Source organism: Ovis aries, chromosome 14, assembly GCF_016772045.2.
Source record: "Ovis aries strain OAR_USU_Benz2616 breed Rambouillet chromosome 14, ARS-UI_Ramb_v3.0, whole genome shotgun sequence".
In the NCBI taxonomy this organism is placed as follows: Eukaryota; Metazoa; Chordata; class Mammalia; order Artiodactyla; family Bovidae; genus Ovis; species Ovis aries.
This window is the reverse complement of record NC_056067.1, coordinates 21624094-21645704: the sequence shown is the minus strand read 5'-3', so window position 1 is coordinate 21645704 and position 21611 is coordinate 21624094. Positions and strand designations below refer to the sequence as shown.

The 21611-nt window shown below is 40.5% G+C and overlaps 1 protein-coding gene and 1 non-coding gene across 5 annotated transcripts in view; one reads left to right on the top strand and one right to left on the bottom strand.

The window, feature by feature from the left end:
* Positions 1-21611, bottom strand: part of FTO (FTO alpha-ketoglutarate dependent dioxygenase) — a 426388-nt gene that overhangs the window by 320069 nt on the left and 84708 nt on the right.
* TRNAG-UCC (transfer RNA glycine (anticodon UCC)) lies at positions 11736-11808 on the top strand. The gene has a single exon. It is a non-coding gene; the product is annotated as a tRNA-Gly (tRNA).

Here is a 21611-nt window from a genome sequence, read left to right as displayed (position 1 = left end):
GCACAGCCTTCTCTCACTAACCCGTCATCGAGTGCACATGTGCTAAGTCGCTTCAGTTGTGTCCAAGTCTTTGCAACCCCATGGACTGTACCCACCAGGCGCCTCTGTCCATGGGATTCTCCAGACAAGAATAATGGAGTGGGTTGCCATGCCCTTCTCCAGGGGATCTTCCTGACCCGGGGATCGAACCCACATCTCCTGTGGCTCCTACACTGCAGGCAGATTCTTTACTGCTGAGCCACCAGGGAAGCTCTGAGTCACAGAGTAGTCCAGAGCAAACAACCTATTGGGCAGAACTCTAGTTATTTCCAAATCGTTTGTATAATTATTCAAAGTGGATAGAGAGAGAGAGAAAAAAAAAAAAGAGGAAACAGAAAAATAGCAACCACTTTACCTAAGAGAGACAAAACAGTAAATTTACTCTTATGCAAAATTGTAGCCCGGCTATCTAATGAAACTTTCTACTTTGTCTAATGCTAATCTAAAAGTAGCTTTTCATTTGTGATAATAAGACTGGCTTACCAGTTAAAATGGGGCTTCCCTGATGGCTCAGTGGTAAAGAATCTGCCTGCTACCACAGGAGATGAGGGTTCGACCCCTGGCCTGGGACAATCCCCTGGCGAAGGAAATGGCAACTCACTCCAGTATTCTTGTCTGGGAAATCCCACGGACAGGGGAGCCTGGCAGGCTACACTCCATGGAGTCGTCCAAAGAGTCAAGAAACGCCTTAGAGACTAAATGACAACAACCACCAGTTAAACTATGAAGAGTTTTACTTTATGAAAGACCTATCATACTAACACAAAAACACTGGTTTAGATAAATCACTGATCAAGTGGTTTATCTGTTTTCTACACTAGCCATTATTTGAGACACAGAAAGAACTAATGACGTTTCCATGCCTATACCTGTATTTTTATGAACTCCATCACAAACTTAATCAAAACCTATACCTCAATTTTCACTTCAAGCTCAGGAAAGCCTGCATTTTCCTATGACTCTTTTACCAGTCCTTTCTACAGACAGAACATTTAAACGCCCAAAAAAAAAAAAAAAGTTTTAATGTTTAAAAATGCTTAAAAGCCTTGAATGATGGAAATGCACATGATATCTCAGACCCTGAGATGGCTCCACCTTACAAATACCACCTTAAAACCTCTTCAGGAGAACCCAAAAAGCTAATCTGTATACACGAAGGAACACAACGATACAGATTTCTATTAGGAATTACGTATTCCACCTTGACCAGATTAAACAGCAAGAGACCTGGCCCAACGAAGAACAAGCACCCCTGGAGGATGAAATTCTGTTTATAATTACTGTTTATACTTGTTTCTACTTCAGTTGAATTATTATAAAAAAACAATCAGCTCAGTTGAGGTCCAGTGTGTCAGACAGACATAAAACATTATAACCTGGAAGGCTGTATTGAGACGATAAAATTCTTTTTTATATAACGATAGAAGTCTATATTCATCTCAAATTCTGCTCCTCCCCCTCCCTTTTCCTTCTGGCAACCATACGTTTCTTTCCTAGGACTGTGAGTCTATTCTGTTTGTAAATCACTTCACTTAGGTCATTTTTTTTTAAGATTCCATATCTAAGTCATATCATGTGATATCTGTCTTTCTCTACCTGACTTACTTCACTTAGTATTATAATTTCTAGGTCTATCCATGTTGCTGCAAATGGCATTATTTCATTCATTTAACAGCTCAGTAATACTCCATTGTATATAAGGACCACATCTTTATGCATTCCTCTGTGGACGGACACTTAGGTTGCTTTCATGTCTTGGCTACTATAAGTAGTGCTGCTATGAACACTGGGGTGCACGTGTCCAAAAGGATAAAATTCTACAAGAATATCCCTAGCATAGAGCAAGCAGAATATAAGTGGTCTTCCTCCCCTGGGAATTTTAACACTGTGAGTATTGTTATATCTCTATGACAGGAGAGAACAGGGTCGAGAAACCATTCAACTTAAGGCCACATAGATGAAAGCTGCTCTATACATCAACATTCACAACCTGTAATTCTACTGATTAACTAATGAAATCAATTATAAATGATTGATTTATAACTTAAATCAATAACTTAAGTTGATAAATCACCATTTATCAACTTAAAAAGAAGTTTTGGGCATATTTGCCTTGGTGAACTCAATCAGGAATGATTAAACTGCTTATGAACATCACATATTTCTTAAAAATTAACATTGCTTTAAGAAGAGGCAAAGTCACTACAGGCAGAACAATGGAGAAACAAGCCTTCTCATACTCAGGAATGCAAAACAGCACAATCTCAATGCACGGCAACAGACAATTCCTATCAAAATTCAAATCTATTCCCTTTGACCCCCAAATCCTACTTCTAAAGATTTTTTTTTTATGGGTACCATGTTCAGAAGAATGTACGTACACCAGATCACAATTGGCAGAACAGAAGCTTGGAAACATACTAAAAGCCACTTAACTGTATGCTTTGAAAGGTTGAATTTTATGGTGCGTAAATTAACTGGAAAAAAAAAAAAGATTAGAAACAATGCCAGTGTATGTCCATAGAGGATGGTTAAATAAATAGTGGTACAACCACACAACGAATACAACACAACAGTCAACAAGAATGAGGAGGCTCCCTTTAGTGAAATAAACAGCTTTCCAGGAGACCTCAGGAAGTAAAAGGTAAGGGACAGACCATCTGCTTGTATTTGCGTAAAGAAATGTAAAGGATTTGTGACAGACTATTTAAGTGGTTCTCTCTCGGGGACAAGGGCTTCCCGGGTGGCTCAGTGGTAAAGAATTCACCTGCAATGCAGGAGATGCGCAGGAGACATGGCTTTGATCCCTGGGTTGGAAAGACCCCCTGGAGGAGGAAATGGCAACCCATTCCAGTATCCTTCCCTGGAGAATGCCATGGCAGAGGAGCTTGGCGGGCTACAGTCCGTGGGGCCACAGAGTCACACGTGACTGAGCGACTGAGCAAGCACCACACATGCTCTCAGGGACAGGGGTGGGAAACGACAACTAGAAGGGACCCCGGAGAGAGCAAGACGATACGGAAGATTTCCTTCTGTATTGTTTTGATTTCTGAACTCTGTAAACACATTGCTTATTCAACAGATTTGCAATTATCAACTCAAGTATTTGTTGCCATTCAGCCGCTAAGTGGTGTCCAACTCTTTGCGACCTCATGGACTGCAGCACGCCAGGCTTCCCTGTCCTCCACTATCTCCACTACCTCTTGGAGTTTGCTCAAGTATATTAGCAATTAATTCTTTACGTGGAATTCAATATAAAGATGAAGACAATGTGATTTGGGGCTTTATTTTAGAAAGTGCAGATATTGGTGATGCATGATAAAGTATTTCAGAGGGAGACTCGCAGACGAGCACAGCAGAGTGAAGAGGGGAAAGAAAAACAGCTCTGACAATTTCTTTGTGTCAACTGTCAAGCAGTTGGTAAACAGACACAATATTCAAATGCACTCTGGAGTGGAGGCAGAAGCGGCTCCTGTGTGACTGTCAGATCTGGCTAACGGCTGCTCCTCAGCCTGAGATACAGATAAATACACACAGCTGGGCCCTCCAGCACACTGCTCTGCTCACAGGCGTCTCTGCTGTCACCCTAGTGTTAAATACATCAAGCAGCTCACAAATGTCACATAGAAAGCCAGAGGGAGAGCAAAGCTGGCTCTCCCACTTGCAGGAGGAGCAGGTCAAGCCCGTTCCATGGGGGCTACACCCATCTATCTCCACAGCTCCTGCAAGGAAAGAATAGCTACACACAGCCCTTAGGTAAATCATGGGTGCGTCTGTGCTCAGTCACATCTGACTGTTTGTGACCCTATGGACTATAACCCACCACGCTCCTCTGTCTACAGGATTTCCCAGGCAAGAATACTGGAGTGTGTTGACAGTTCTTACTCAAGGGGATCTTCCCAACCTGGGGATCAAACTCTCATCTCCTGTGATACTTACATTGGCAGACAGGTTCTTTACCACTGCATCAGCTGGGAAGCCCATGCTGCTGCTGCTGCTGCTGCTGCTGCTGCTGCTGCTGCTGCTGCTGCTGCTAAGTCGCTTTAGTCATGTCCAACTCTGTGCGACCCCATAGATGGCAGCCCACCAGGCTCCCCCATCCCTGGGATTCTTCAGGCAAGAACACTGGAGTGGGTTGCCATTTCCTTCTCCAATGCATGAAAGTGAAAAGTGAAAGTGAAGACACTCAGTTGTGTCTGACACTTAGCGACCCCACGGACTACAGCCTACCAGGCTCCTCTATCCATGGGATTTTCCAGGCAAGAGTACTGGAGTGGGGTGCCATCGCCTTCTCCGGGGAAGCCCATATCACAGCTCAAAACCATAAAGGCTGAATGTTAAAAACTTTATCCCTAGTAAGATTCTGACTCACTGTGAAAAACTAACTTGTATCTGAGTTTCCATATCTTATCAAATAGGCATACAGTTTGCAAATCTTACAATAATTACATAGAAAGATTAGCTAGATCATGACTCGTAATGGGAAGGTGTATCTCACCTACAAATGAAGTGTATTTTCCCATTGCTGTCTCTTTGGCTTCATCAGATTATGCAAACAGCTCTTCTTCATACATTTTTCATTTTCCACATAATTTTTACACTAGGAATCATACTTCGTCAGGTTCAGTAAAAAATAAACTTTATCTGAGTCTTCAAGATACAATCACAAATAAAAGTTTATGAAAGTTCAATATAAAAATAATCACCTAATCTTCTGAGGGTCTCAAATAATAAGTGGGAAAACTGACTGAGTGCTTCGGCAGGGCCTGCATGAGAAAGGAAAGCCTCCCTGAGGAAGACTCTTCAAAACTAATACCAGAAAGGCAAGTGAGAAGTAGCTAAGCCAAAAGAAGTATAAATAAATATTTCATGTATCCATCTGACATGTTTGTTTTAAAAAGAAAAAGTATCTCACCAAAGAGCATTCAAGAGACTTCCCTGGAGGTCCAGTGGTTAAGACTCCAGGCTCCCAGTACAGGGGACACAGGTTCAATCCACGGTCAGGGAACTAGTTCCCTCATGTACCATGGTGCGGCCAACAGTGGAATTTGCATCCTGACTCTATCATTTCCTACATGCAGTTTCACACCTGAATCAACCTCTCCAAACCTCACTTTACTTATCTATAAAAAACCCTGTTTCACAGGGTACTGTGAAGATTAAATAAAATTAATCATATATTAGTGCATTTTAGAAATTATAAACTATGCAGCTATCAGGCAAATAGTATTCAAATGGAGGAAGGGTCCACAACAAAATGGGAGCACCTAAGAAGCCTGTTAGTTTTAACACGAGTACTACGGGCCTACAAGTATGATTTGGGACTAGTTTCTTATCTCCCCGTGACACATATATGAAGCAGTACATACAGAGACCTAAGAATGTCGCCAAGCACATAAAAAACCCTCAATACACTTTGGCAACCACTTGCTACTATCATTTACCCATTTCTGAAAAGGACAATTTCATTTATTACTTGTGAACTATCTACAAGCAATTCTGTGTATAACCCATCAAATGCCATAGACCAATGCCACGTAAGAAATTCAGACACTTATTTTCCTGCACAAACTACAGCAGAACTGTCTAAAAACACTCCATGAAACTTTATATATATTAAATGCCTCAATTAACCACAGTGGTGATAAAAATAAAAATTGCTGTGAAATTTTAGAACAGATGAAAAAACAAAGCCTCATCCAGAGACATAAAGTGACTGGCAAGAAATTACACTACTGGTCACAACTCATAATCTCATTTCCTAAGTATAAAGGTCATTTCCACTACACTACATCACACAACCCTAAGATTAGAGAAATCTGATCTTTTAAGAAATGTTCAATTTTTCACTATTAAAATTAACCAAAAAAAACATATATAAATGCAAACACTTTAAACAATTTTAATTAACATCCATACTACTTTTAAAATTTAAAACCAATGCTACTTTTAAAATTTAAAACCAATGCTTATAATCACTACTTTTGGACTCTCAAGTCCTCACTGCTTTGGTAGTTCTACAGTGCTTTCAAAAATTTTGTTTTTTAATCATTTCTTGTTCAGTTTCTAATAATGGGAGCCTATGCTATACTAGACTAAAAATCTAGTCACAGTTAAAAAAAAAAAAAAAACATAAACCACAAAGCAGGACAAATTCTCAGGAAGATTCTGCCTCAGTAGTGGTACAAAGTTAGCCCTTGACTACTGCTCTGCTCCTTTATAAATAACTTAAAAGTAAGACTGAAAAGATCACACTAGTCAAAAACTATTATGCATGGAAAGGAAGACAACACTATAAGGCAAGGTAATACGACTGATAAAGAAGATAAAAATCAATTAATTGGAACTGTCCCCAAAATGGAACAGATGACAGAATTATTATGGTAGACAAGTACATTAAAAATAGCAATATAACTGCAGATCATAGGTTCAAGAAGTTGGGAAAAGATCGAACATGGTTAACAGAGAAAAAGAAATCAAGCTTCCATTTGTCCTTCAAAAATGAAGAAAGAGACTTTTCCAGACAAACACACACTGAGGGAATTCATCTTCACTAGATCTGCCTTATAAGAAATGCTGAAAGGAATTCTGTAAACTGTACTGAAAGAACACTAAAGAACACAGAAATATACAACACACTGATAACATATACAGTAAAATCCAAAATTCCAATACTGTAATATGGTGATGTGCTAATCACTTATCTCTAGTATAAAGGTGTGTTTACCACTTCTCTCTCTTTAGTTCTTCTTCACTTTCTGCCATAGGGTGGTATGTGTCATCTGCATATCTGAGGTTATTGATATTTCTCCTGGCAATCTCGATTTCACTTTGTGCTTCATCCAGCCTGGCATTTCTCATGATGTACTCTGCATAGAAGTTAAATACGCAGGGTGACAATATACAGCCTTGACGTATTATTTTCCCAGTTAGGAATCAGTCTGTTGTTCCATGTCCAGTTCTAAACGTTGCTTCCTGATCTGCACACAGAATTCTCAGGAGGCAGGTAAGGAGATCTGGTATTCCCATCTCTTTCAGAACTGTCCACAGTTTGTTGTGATCTACACAGTCACAGGCTTTGGGGTAATCAATAAAGCAGAAGTAGGTGTTTTTCTGGCATTCTTTTGCTTTTTCGATGTTCCAACGGATGTTGGCAATTTGATCTCTGGTTCCTCTGCCTTTTCTAAATCCACCTTGAACATCTGTAAGTTTGAGGATCATGTACTGTTGAAGCCTGGCTTGGAGAATTTTGAGCATTACTTTACCAGCGTGTGAAATGAGTGCAATTGTGTCGTAGTTTGAACATTCTTTGGCATTGCCTTTCTTTGGGATTAGAATGAAAACCAACCTTTTCCAGTCCTGTGGCCACTGCCGAGTTTTCCAAATTTGCTGGCATATTGAGTGCAGCACTTTCACAGCATCATCTTTCAGGATTTGAAATAGCTCAACTGGAATTCCATCACCTCCACTAGCTTTGTTCATAGTGATACTTTCTAAGGCCCACTTGACTTCACATTCCAGGATGTTTGGCTCTAGGTGAGTGATCACACCACCGTAATTATCTGGGTCATGAAGATCTTTTTTGAACAGTTCTTCTGTGTATTCTGGCCACCTCTGCTTAATATCTTCTGCTTCTGTTAGGTCCAGACCATTTCTGTCCTTGATCGAGCCCATCTTTGCATGAAATGTTCCCTTGGTATCTCTAATTTTCTTGAAGAGATCTCTAGTCTTTCCCATTCTGTTGTTTTCCTCTATTTCTTTGCATTGATCGCTGAGGAAGGCTTTCTTATCTCTCCTTGCTATTCTTTGGAACTCTGCATTCAGATGCTTATATCTTTCCTTTTCTCCTTTGCTTTTCACTTCTCTTCTTTTCACAGCTATTTGTAAGGCCTTCTCAGACAGCCATTTTGCTGTTTTGCATTTCTTTTCCATGGGGATGGTCTTGATCCCTGTCTCCTATACAATGTCATGAACCTCATTCCATAGTTCATCAGGCACTCTATCAGATCTAGGCCCTTAAATCTATTTCTCACTTCCACTGTATAATCATAAGGGATTTGATTTAGGTCATACCTGAATGGTCTAATGGTCTTCCCTACTTTCTTCAATTTAAGTCTAAATTTGGCATAAAGGAGTTCATGATCTGAGCCACAGTCAGCTCCCGGTCTGTTTTTGCTGACTGTATAGAGCTTCTCCATCTTTGGCTGCAAAGAATATAATCAATCTGATTTTGGTGTTGACCATCTGGTGATGTCCATGTGTAGAGTCTTCTCTTGTGCTGTTGGAAGAGGGTGTTTGCTACGACCAGTGCGTTCTCTTGGCAAAACTCTATTAGCCTTTGCCCTGCTTCATTCCGTACTCCAAAGCCAAATTTGCCTGTTACTCCAGGTGTTTCTTGACTTCCTACTTTTGCATTCCAGTACCCTATAATGAAAAGGACATCTTTTTTTTTGGTATAGCTACAACAATTTATTAATGAATACACAATATGTAGAGAGAAGATAAAAAGGGAGGAATTGAAGGATAAATAAAAGGAATAAAAGAATAAAATGCAACTTATCAGCATAAGATACATTGTTACATTTACAAGATGTTTTCTGTAAGCCTCATGTTAACCATAAAGTTAAACGTTATAGCCTATACATAAAGAGAGGGAATCCAAACATACCACTACAGAAAATCATCAGTTCATAAAGAAAGTAAGAGAGGAAGAAAATTACACGGGAATTACAAAACAACCAGAAAAACAATTTAAAAGATGGTATTAGTAAGTCCATTCCTATTAATAATCATTCTAAATATAAATGGATTAAATTCTCTAAACAAAACACACAGAATGACTGAATGGATTTTTTAAAAAATCCACAACTTTATGCTTTCTAGTTGGAGAAGGCAATGGCAACCCACTCCAATACTCTTGCCTGGAAAATCCCATGGACGGAAGAGTATGGTAGGCTGCAGTCCATGGGGTTGCTAAGAGTCAGACACGACTGAGCGACTTCACTTTCACTTTTCGCTTTCATGCATTGGAGAAGGCAACGGCAACCCACTCCAGTGTTCCTGCCTGGAGAATCCCAGGGATGGGGGAGCCTGGTGGGCTGCCGTCTATGGGGTCGCACAGAGTCGGACACGACTGAAGCGACTTAGCAACTTAGCAGCAGCATGCTGTCTAGAAAGGATTCACTTAAGATTTAAGAACACACACAGACTCAAAATAAAGGGATGGAAAAAGATACTCCATGTAAGTGGAATCCCAAAGAGAGCATGCGTTCTATATTTAAGATGAAACAGACTTCCACTCAAAAGATAAAAGATCATTGTACAATGATAGAGGGATCAATTCATCAAGAGGGTATAATAATCATAAATATATACACACCCAACACTGGAACACCTAGTCATCCCTCAGGATCCGTGGGACATTGGTTCTAGAACCTGCCTCAGAAACCAAAAGTGGAGTATGCTCAAGTCCAGGAGTTGGCTCTCTGTACACATGGGATCCACATTCATGGCTTAAACCAACCACAGATCACAAACTTAGTAGATAATCCACGCTTGGTTGAAAATGTGGACTCATGTCTTTCTTTAAATAAGGAAAATTCTCAACTCTTGGTTCTTCAGATTTTGCTTCTCCATCATGATTTTCATTCTTTTTCTGGTCTCTTTTTAGACTCGGTTGTAATCTCTCCATCTATTCTCCAAGTCTTCTGACTGCTTTCTCTTTTTTTTGCAATCTTTTGTCTCTGTATAATATATTCTAAGCGAACTCCTCAGTACTCTCTTCCAATTCAACAGTTCTCTTTCCAGCTGTGTCTGGGCTAAAGTCCATCCCATCTATTGAGTTATCATATCTATGACTATACTTTTCCTTTTCAAAACCTGTACCTGGCTCTTTTTCACATAAAGTTGCTCCTGTTCCATTTTTTGATATTTGGGGGGCATTTTTAGATCTCATTTTTATCAGTATGATGCCTTTCCTTATTCTTTTGAATTTCTTGAACATGATTGTTTCAGTCCTTCACTGACTTTTCTATAAAATTAATCTCATCTGAAATGGATTTTTATTCACACTGTTTATTCTATTTGTGCTTTCCTTAAGTATTTCAGTATTTTGTTGTGAAGACTGATTTTGAGTGGGTGGCTTTTGGTCTTTCCTTTTTTCCTCCCTCCTCTCACTTTCCACATGTGCTCACCTTTCCTGCCATAATGGTTCAGCAGTTCCCTCCACGAAGATCCTATACCACCAGTCCAGGACTAAGCCTCATACACTGGTGATTTGGAGCACGACATTCTCTCCCCCATCATTCCAAAATCAATCAGTCTGATTCAATTTCTACTCTTAAAGGTTTAGTGATCTTCTCCTGCCCCTCAAAACCCATAGCTCCATAGAGCTATGTTCCTGACATGGCAATCTGTTTTCAGTCTTTTTTTGTGAAAGGTATAACTTCACCTCCACCCTTGGCTTCACACAGTAAGCCTAGTTCTGGTCCCATCTCAAGTGGTAAACCTTGGTCCCTGTGATCAACTCACTTTTTGTTTCCATACCAGAAGCCCTTGCAGCACCACAGTTTCAATCCAGCTTATCCCTTTATGTTTTGCTCTCTTTCTGGCCAACAACAATATCTTCTCCGTAAGCCCAGCTATGACTCTTTTATTACTTTCTTTTCTTTTAATGTGTTATCTGTCATCGACATGTGTTTGGAGCAGAAGGCAAACACAAACTGTGAGCTTAACTGTAGCATATAACAAGAAGGCACAGATGATTTCTTTACGATAAAAATCCTTAAGAGGAGATTCACCAGGTCAAAAGGCATGCTCTTTTAAGGCCTCTTGATTCAGATTGTGAAACTGCCCTCCAGGAAAATGGTATCTATTTCAACCATCAATAGACAGTAACCATTTCTTCATATACTCAAATACCAGTTATTATCAAACTTTTACATCTTAAGCTAGTTGACAAATAAAAAAAACAAGTTCATACTAATTTATACTTCTTTGATTGTTATTCAGGTGGAGTAACTTTTCATGTTAATTGCCATTTGCAGTAGCTCATGTGAATTGCTTGTCCATGTCTTTTCTCTCTATTTTTTTTCTTTGCTGTTTTATATCTAAGAATCTATATTTTGTGTCCACATAAAGACAATGAATCTGGGTCTTATGCAAGTTGATTAGTTAGAATTCATTTCTCCTTCATTCTTTTATGATATGCACCTTTCTAACAAATTACTTAGTTACTAATGGAGTTCACCTCTCTTGCATCAAGCCATAAAGCTACATTTTCCAGCACTTTTTAAATATCCTCCCTAAGGTGTGCTGCGATTCATGGGGTCGCAAAGAGTCGGACACGACTGAGTGACTGAACTGAACTGAAGATAGCACCTTTCCCTACATGTCATACTTTCTCAAGTACTCCACAAAGTTAGCATTCCTTGATCTCATAAATTATCTTTCAAGGAAATTTTTTTTTAAATAAGCAAAATGACATGTACAAAATATATACTTTAGCTCTTCAGATAATAATTTGAATAGCAAGACCTGTTTACCTTACCAACTTCATCTTAAGTTCCCACCCATGATCATTAATGTTAAGAATGTAGTCCAAGTTTTAAAAGAGAAGAAAGTTTCCTGAAGAGAAAAATTTCTATGATAAAAAGCAGCTAAACAGGATCTAAAAATGAATAAAAAGTCAAGTAACTTCCCTGGTGGTCCAGTGGCTAAGACTCTGTGCTTCCAATGCAGGGGGCCTGGGTTCGATCCCTAGTCAGGGAACTAGACCCTATATGTGGCAACTAAGAAATCCACATGTTGCAACCAAGATCAAAGATCCCATGTGTCACAACTAAGACCCCGTGAAGTCAAATAAGTAAAAATAAAGAAAAGAAAGAGAAAAAATAAAGAAAGAAAAAAAAAAGCTGAGGAATGTACTGAAAGTTTTGGGGAAGCACAGTTTACACAGGTGAAGGATATAATATTAATATCAAGGTAATCAATGCCTTTAGTAAAAGATTGGGTTCTTCGTTCAGGGATAATAACTCAGAAGTCTAATGTCTTCTGACTTCCTTTGGAGTAGCTGCCTTATAATTGCCTTGAGCCACTTCCAAGTATTCTACTGAAAACAGAGATAATCACTTACCCAAGATTCTTCTCCACAATCAAAATACTGCCCTTAATTTTGTAAGTGAATACAAGAGCAAGGGCAATACCCTTCCAAACCATGAGAGAGATAACAGATTAATTAAAACTCTTTCATGGCCACCGTACCTACCTTCTAGCTCCAAAGACCTAATAATGGACCGCTTACATTTTCAAGCGGAAAAACGCACTCCTCTTGGCCACACTTGTTTGTATGAAAAAAGCAAATTCTCTCAATCATGGTTCAATCTTCAGGGAACTTTCTACCTGGAAATTTGATACCTGAGTCATCTACTCCAAGGTCAGAGCACGGAGCTCTGCGAGATATCACCATGTGTCTTGCCCAGCTTAGCATTAGTCTGATCAAACTAAGCACTTTCCTGCAAGCAGTCCAATTGTAAATAATCACACTTGAGACCAGTAGGATGTCTGCCTTCTTTGTCATTTTGCAAAGCTTTAACCATTACACCATGATCAAACAACCTGCCATGGGAAAGCAGAATGTACATGGTGTTGCAGTAAAAACATCAGGAAGTGACCTCAGTGACTGTCCATTTAATTATTCTTAGCTCTCCACTGTCCCTCTCTGCAGTTTCCACAGCAAGTGCTGCATAATCAAACATTAAACACTTCCCCTTGCGTAGCCACAACTGAATTATGCAAGACATGATATATTACTTCAACAACAACAATAGAAATCCCTCAGCTGCTGACACAGCTATAGCAACTAATAGTTTCTGCCTAGCAGTGATGAAAAGTTTAAAGGGAATAAAAATGCCTGAAAGAATAAGTTATTTAATAAGTATTTTAGAGGTCTATAATACAAAGTAGATGTTTCTTTTTGTTTTCATTTATCCATTCCCAGGATTCCAGAAAGTCAATACATACTCTTTATTATCAAACTTTCTTGATAGGGTTATTGAGCAAAACCCTATAACTTCACCAGCATACATTTAATTTTATTTCAATATGTGCATTTTATGTTTACAAGTTTCCTTTTCCAATTATATCACACATGAAAAATTACCACTGCTGGCTTGTCTTGATAAAAAATAAATAATAATTCTAATAAAGTTATTCTTCTTCTGCAAATATGCTAAGGCTTGCAACCTAATGTAACCATCACATGTGTTAATTTCAATGTGCTGTAAAATATAAAACTCCAACCTGAGATACAATAAGCAGAGGAATGGGAGTCCCTGGCAGCTCAGCTGTAAAGAATCTGCCTGCCAATGTAGGCGACATGGGTTCGATCCCTGGGTCAGGAAGATTCCCTGGAGAAGGAAATGGAAACCTACTCCCATGTTCTTGTCTGGAAAATCCCACAGACAGAGGAGCCTGGTGGGCTACAGTCCATGGGGTCACGCTGAGTTGGACATGACTCGGTAACTAAACAACAAACAAAGCAGACGACTAGTCTTTCTACTTACTTATTCAGCTTTTAACTTCAGACACACAGACATTTGAGTATCCTCTAAACACAAGGTAAAATGAAAGAAGGCACAGCCCAAAGTAATTGGTAAAAACATAGGCTCTAGGCCTTGGGTCACATCTCACCCTCCCCCCACCCATCCATTAACAGCTGTGTGATCTTGAGTAAGTTACTTAACCTCTCTATGCCTCAGTTGCTCCATCTATAAAACAGACACAGTAACCATACCTACCTCAAAGGTTGTTGTGAAAATTAAATTAAATGGGTTATTATTTGTAAAGAAACAAACATGCATGCAATTCCTTTTACAAAACAAATACTATATAACTATACATGTTAATAAAAGTTTAAAAATAGACCAGTCTGGCCTGTCCTCAAGGCCCCATTCCTTCCCATCTGCCTCGGCACCATGTGCCAGTCATCCCAGTTCTATTTTACACCATCAAGCAACCTCTTTCTCTTCCCATGTCTCTTCTCTTCATCATTTGCGCTTACACTCAGTTCAGTTCAGCTCAGTCGCTCAGTCGTGTCCGACTCTTTGCGACCCCATGAATCACAGCACGCCAGGCCTCCCTGTCCATCACCAACTCCCAGAGTTCACTCAGACTCATGTCCATTGAGTCGGTGATGCCATCCAGCCATCTCATCCTCTGTCGTCCCCTTCTCCTCCTGCTCCTGATCCCTCCCAGCATCAGAGTCTTTTCCAGTGAGTCAACCCTTCGCATGAGGTGGCCAAAGTACTGGAGTTTCAGCTTTAGCATCAGTCCTTCCAAAGAAATCCCAGGGCTGATCTCCTTCAGAACGGACTGGTTGGATCTCCTTGCAGTCCAAGGGATTCTCAGGAGTCTTCTCCAACACCTCAGTTCAAAAGCATCAATTCTTCAGCGCTCAGCCTTCTTCACAGTCCAATTCTCACATCCATACATGACCACTGGAAAAACCATAGCCTTGACTAGACGGACCTTAGTCGGCAAAGTAATGTCTCTGCTTTTAAATATGCTATCTAGGTTGGTCATAACTTTTCTTCCAAGGAGTAAGCGTCTTTTAATTTCATGGCTGCAGTCACCATCTGCAGTGCTTTCGGAGCCCAAAAAAATAAAGTCTGACACTGTTTCCACTGTTTCCCCATCTATTTCCCATGGAGTGATGGGATCAGATGCCATAATCTTCGTTTTCTGAATGTTGAGCTTTAAGCCAACTTTTTCACTCTCCTCTCGCTTATATTATCTCAGGCGTTAAAAAAAAAAAAAATCCTGCCATCTTAAGAAAGTGTTAATTAACTAGCGAATTAATAAATTAAACGCTTTCTTGGCTTTTCCTACTTCCCACTCCAGCTACCATCCCAATGCATTCTTTCTTTCAACATCTTTCAAGATGTTCTACCAAATGTCATGAAAAACCATTTAAGGTAAGTGACACGAGCTCTCACTGTCACGTTTTGCCCTGACCTCCATTTTGACCTGGCTTCTATCACTGTCATTCTACTAAAAGGGTGCTTCCCAAGATCAGTGACCAACTTCATTTGCTGAAACGCAGCATCCTCCTCTTGGTCCTTTGGGAAGCACTGGGCCTAGTGAGGTACCTGCATCCCTTTCTCAAAATCCTCTCTTCCACTGGTTTCTATAACATCCGTCCCTTTTATTCCTATACCCTCTGCTCCCTCCTTCTCAGTCCCTGCTTCAGGTCTTTGTTCCTCTGCCCTGAAGAGCAGACTTCCCTACCCTTCTTCTTCTTCTCCCTTGATAAAACATTCTTCCTTTAAGCAATCTCATCTAACACTCAAATTCTTATCTCTAACCCAAAGTAAAGTGTTAGTTCTCAGTCATGTCTGACTTTCTGCAACCCCATGGATTACTGCAACCCGCCAGGCTCCTCTGTCTATGGGATTCCCCAGGCAAGAACACTGGAGTGGGTTGCCATGCCCTTCTCCAAGAGATCTTCCTGACCTAGCGATCAAACCTGGGTCTCCAGCATTGTGGGCAGATTCTTTAACCATCTGACCAACAGGGAAGCCTTCTCTAACCCAAATCTATACCTAAACTTCTCCAGAATATCACAACATCAAAGTCCCCACTACACTCTGGTTTCCTTTCCTAACTTCCTGGAGCCTGCTTCTCCTGTTTCTCATCTTAACATCAGCACCAGCCAGACTGAAAATGCTGGAGTTCTGTTTCCCCGCTTCTTCTCACTTCACTCATGGTTTAACAGGCACTTGTACCTATGCTAACTGTTAATCGTTACAAAAATCTTATGAGGATGAAGCAGATACTGTTTCCCCCATTCTAAAGAAGTGAAAACGAAGACTTAGATAAAATATCTGGTTCAAGATCTCAAAGCTGGTAAAGTCAAAGAAGGAGTTTGAATTCATATGCTTTATCTACTAAACCCAAGCTGCGTGATACACTACATTGGGGATATTTAAACTTATGGACGCACATTCTAACCATTGCCTTTACTGAGAGCCAGGGCGTAGACAATAGGGATCATGACAGATCTATCAAGGACAGATCTTCCTGCCATCATGGATCCCAACCCATGGTAGAAGTATCCAACTATTAAATAAGCAAACTATAATCAAAGGCAGGAAGTCCTATGATACAGAAAGCAAAGACTGTAGCACCTAGCTAATAAGATAGGATACAGAGCTCCAGGGGAAGGCTTTCCAGAAGTAACATCTGAGCAGAGAACCAAAACACTAGTTGGTGTTAGCCAAGCAGAAGGAAAGGTGGTCAAAAGTGTCCCAGAGATAAGGACTATTACCAAAAAAACAAATAAATAAATAACAAGTATTGGCATGAGTGCAGAGCAACTGAAACTCTTGTATACTGTTGGAGGGAATGTAAAATAGTGAAGGTTGTGATAGGAAACAGTCTGGCCACTTCTCGAAAATTTAAAAATTCAATAACTGTATTATCCAGCAATTGCATATCTGGGTATATACCCAGAAGAATTGAAACCTGGGTTTCAAAGGCATATTTATACACTCATCTTCATAGCAGTAATGTTCACAACAGCCAAAAGATGGAAGAAACCCAAGTGTCCATCAACAGATGCTGCTGCTTAGTTGCTTGGTCATGTCCAACTCTTTGTGACCCCATGGACTGTACCCATCAGGCTCCTTTGTCAATGGAATTCTCCAGGCAAGAATACTGGAGTGGGTTGCCATGCCCTCCTGCAGGGGATCTTCCCAACCCAGGGATCAAACCCAGGTCTCCTGCACTACAGGCAGATTCTCTGAGCCACAAGGAAAGCCCAAGAATACTGGAGTGGGTAGCCTATCCCTTCTCCAGGGGATCTTCCCAACCCAGGAATTGAACTGGGGTCTCCTACATTAGAGGTGAATTTACCAGCTTTGCCAGCTGAGCTACCAGGGAAGCCCAACAACAGATGAATGGATAAACAAAATGTAGTATATTAATACAACAGCATATATTCATCTTTAAAAAAGGTAGGAAATTTTGATACTTACTATAACATGAATGAACAGCGTGTGTGAAGGTCAGAAAGAAAGAAAAAAAAAGAACATGGAGAATCTGAAGAAATCAAAAAGTTCAGGAAGGCTGGAGGAAAAACAAAAACACACATTTGCAGTTGACATGACTTTGAAACTAGATATGATCTTAAGCATCTGAGGCCACATACTATCCTCCAAATAGAGCAATCATGTATGAGTTTTTGGCATCATGGAGTCAGACCAGAAGAAAAATTGTTAGCAATTGCCTAATCAGAAATGAGGGTCTTTCTGAGCTTCAAAGTTAGGAAACTTTCATAAAATTCCAAGAGTGCTGTAAAGTTTTTCTAGGCTGAGCATACAGAGATATCCTAGTTACATGAAGTCTAAACCACAAAGAGTCTTAGGGCTTCATCACAGCTCTCTGAAAAGATAAGTAGTACTTGTTGCTTTTGGAGAACAACCTAGCTCAGGAGGGGAGAAAAAAATGCTTCTGCCTGTGTTCTCTGAACACTTTGTCAATCTTGAGCTTATGTTACAAATCATTACAGCTCTGCCTGCAAGTAGAATTGTACACAGGGTTATGCCAACGGTTCCATTTTCAGGGTATCTCTCTCATCCATAAAATTTAATTCAGGCAAAAAGCTGGCACACAAAGTCCTGGCTCAGAGAACACCTTTATTTATATGTTATGTAAATTAGCATATACATGTTCATTTATTTGTATGTATGTGAATAAGCACACACACACAAAACACAAGTAATAGTGAATAATTTTAGAAGTGCACAGCTCTAACAGATTTTAAGATGCTTTCATCACAGTGACATATTATAGCTTTTAAAATGTACTGCAGTCTTAGAATAAAATATTTCCAAAATGAAACGTGGCATGTAATTAATTTATTCAAGCACCTGGTTCTTATTACTTTTACTGACTAGGAAAATACAATGTGTTTGCACACTGACTGAGCAAGTACAGTGGATGTACAAGTAAGAGACACATGCCCAAGCTCTCCCTACGCCTCAGGAGGGACCGACTCCAATGAGACAAAAGAGGCTTCCAGTACCAAGTATTCTTCAGGATAGCAGAGGAATGGAGACAGAGGTTGAGCATGTATAAGGTCAGTTTTACATCAAAAGCCACCTGATGGGAAGAGCCGACTCACTAGAAAAGACCCTGATGCTGGGAAAGATTGAAGGCAGGATTGAAGGCAGAGGACGAGATGGTTGGATGGCATCACCAGCTCAATGGACATGAGTTTGAGGAAGCTCCGGGAGATGGTGAAGGACAGGGAAGCCTGGGGTGCAGCAGTCCATGGGGTTGCAGAGAGTTGGACATGACTGAGCAAATAAACAACAATAAGAGATGAAAAGGAGGTCAAGAGTAAAGAAAGTGCAAAGATGAAAGAGAAAGAATTTACAAACTTTAGTTAAAGTTTGAATGTAAAGAAGACCCATTAGACTATAATTCCCTCAACTAAGGAAACTCTATAGCTGACTCCCAGTTCAATGCACATACAGTATAAATGTTGGCAGAACATGACCTGATGGGAAGGAAACATGGCCCACTTTGCTTCTTCTTGATCTTCACACCTGCTATTCTTAACAAAAACATGGCATTTCCAAATACCCATGTTTCCCAGGTGATGTTAATGGTAAAGAACCTGCCTGCCAATGCAGGAGAGTAAGAGCTGCAGGTTTGATCCCTGGGCTGTCAAGATCCCCTGGAGGAGAGCATGGCAACCCACTCCAGTATCCTTGCCTGGAGAATCCCATGGACAGGGGAGTCTGGTGGGCTACAGTCCATGGGGTTGCAAAGAGCTGGACACGATTGAAGCAACTTCCATGCATGCTAAAGGAAGTGAGGAGACTCCGAGTGGGACAGGAAGCAAAGTGACCAGTTCTAGAATTACCCAATCACGTGGCATCAGCATAACACATCTCTGGACTTGCTCTGTCATAAACCAGCAACAAGGAATAGTTCAGTGTCCCTGACTGGTCTGAACCTTTACCACTCAAACAGAGAGTCTAGACTCAATTGTCTTTTCTCTGATATTATATTTTTTGGCTTGACTGAACTACAATTTCACTGACTTACCTAGTCTGCTAGGGACACACTAAGTAGTCTAAGATGAAAGATGTTTATATGATTAGTTAACATACCAGACTTACAAATGAACTAAAAGACAAGGAGAAAGAAAAATTCAAAAGCTTGGGAAAAATGTTCACCTGCCATCATAAAATTAATCTCATCCATTCTTGTCAATATCATTCCCTTTTCTGTTCAACATTAGGTCTCAAATTTAACCTGCTGAAATGAACAATCTGCTAATGAGTCAGCCTGAAATGGACAAGCAGGTTTATGTGAAATCTAGCATAAAAGACGGAGAAGGCAATGGCATCCCACTCCAGTACTCTTGCCTGGAAAATCCCATGGACGGAGGAGCCTGATGGGCTGCAGTCCATGGTGTCACTGAGGGTCGGACACAACTGAGCAACTTCACTTTCACTTTTCACTTCCATGCATTGGAGAAGGAAATGGCAACCCACTCCAGTGTTCTTGACTGGAGAATCCTAGGGACGGGGAACCTGGTGGGCTGCCGTCTATGGGGTCGCACAGGGTCAGACATGACTGAAGCGACTTAGCAGCAGCAGCATAAAAGAAAGTTAATTTTGTTTATAAAATTCTACTTGCTCAATTTTCCTTGGGCCACGTGTACATGCATGTTTCATGTCAGATGAACCTTTACTTTCCTTATCTGTAAAATGTGTGAAAGTAGATGACCTCCATCTGGATTTACATCCAGGGCGATTTTAAGACCACCAGAATCAAAATTAGCTAGCAAACACTGGTTGCACTTTCGAGTAAGAGGAACTCCTTGTCTTGCTCTGCCTCTTCCAACATTAGGGCCGTGTTCACTTTTCCCCTTTGATCTGTAGGTGACGGTGGGAATTTCAAGCTCTTTCACAAAGCTGTGCAGGTTGGAAAGCCAAGGTTGCTGCCCTGGAAACTGAAGGTGTGTGTGCTTTTCATGAGGATGATGTTTCTAAAGGACCAGTGCACAAGTTACACTCCGCCTCTCTGCCGTCTTATGTTCCAACAACGTTAGGCCAGGACGAACTGGCTTCGAGTTAATGGTTTCAGAGTACGAGCTATTAACATTTCAGTTCGCTTTTATGTTTGCCCTCTCCGTTTCTGACTGTTACCTATTAAAACTTCACAGTAACAGAGACTACCCAAGTGGATCACTGAATTCACAGCAGTCAAAAAGAATCCAGAAGAACAAATCAGACATTCCAAATGCATAACCAATGTCGGTGTTTATAAGAGGGCACATTATCTCATAAACTAGATTTGAGATAATCTCTTCAGAATCCTATTTCCTTCAAGAGCCAGAGCTGAATTTTCTGATTTTATTTTCATTATGCTCTGATCTGCCAAGATACACAGTGTGAGTTGCCGTTTCGCCTTGAATCCAGGCTGTCAAAAATGCCTGGACCCGCAGACCCATAGCCGTGCACCACCCTGAGCGACACACACGGTCCACCACCTCCTTTCCTAGGACTCTCCACACTTCAAAAACAGTCGTTTTCTCACTTATGGCCAATAATCCCATAATCTGACAAATACTTTTTAAAGAATGTTCATGAAAAGAGAATGTGTGTATATGTGTGTGTCAACTTTCTCACGCAACTCTCCAAGACCACTGAACAATTTTCTCTATTGCAAAGTACATTCCAAATCCACCCACTTCTCTCCATTTCCACTGCTATGCCCTTGGGGCAAGCCACCATCACCTCTCACTGACCACATTCCAACAGCCTCCTCCTGGTCCTCCTCTGGTTCCCTGCCTATCAGAGTAACCTCTTTAAAAAAGCAGATCAGATCAGATCAGATCATTCCCTCGATTAAAATTTTCTACCTTCCTAATGAGCTCCAAGGCTTCCCCAGTGACTCAGCAATAAAGAATCCTGCCTGCAATGCAGGAGATGCAGGTTCAGTCCCTGGGTCAGGAAGATCCCCCGGAGCTCCGACTTTGCAAACCTGTCTCCTTCTCATCAGTCAGTCTCTTTCCAAACGGGCCGTTTCTGGCCAGCCTTTCGAGAACAGCCTCCTCACTCCAGGCATTATCACACAGTCTGTTTATTTGTGCTTAGTTTTTGTCTGTCTCTCCCACCGGACTGTAAGCTCCATGAAAGAAGAGATCAAGTCTATCTTCCCTTCTTCTTTCACATAGGGCACACTTTCTCGTCTTATGATGAGAGAACATCCTGATAAAGCCATCATAAGTTGAAAACATGTCAAAAATGCATTTAATATACCTAACCTACCAAATACCATGGCTCAGCCCATCTACTCAGAAAACACAGTAGCCTACAGGGGGGCAAAATCATCTAACATAAAGCGTGTTTCATAATAAAGTGCTGAATATCATGTAATTTATTGAATAAAAAAACCTAAATTGAACCATTGTTAAGTTGGGGACCATCTATAATTATTTTGTGTCTATTTTGTGCAAAGCTAGATTATTAGAATGTAGTAAAACAACAAGGCAA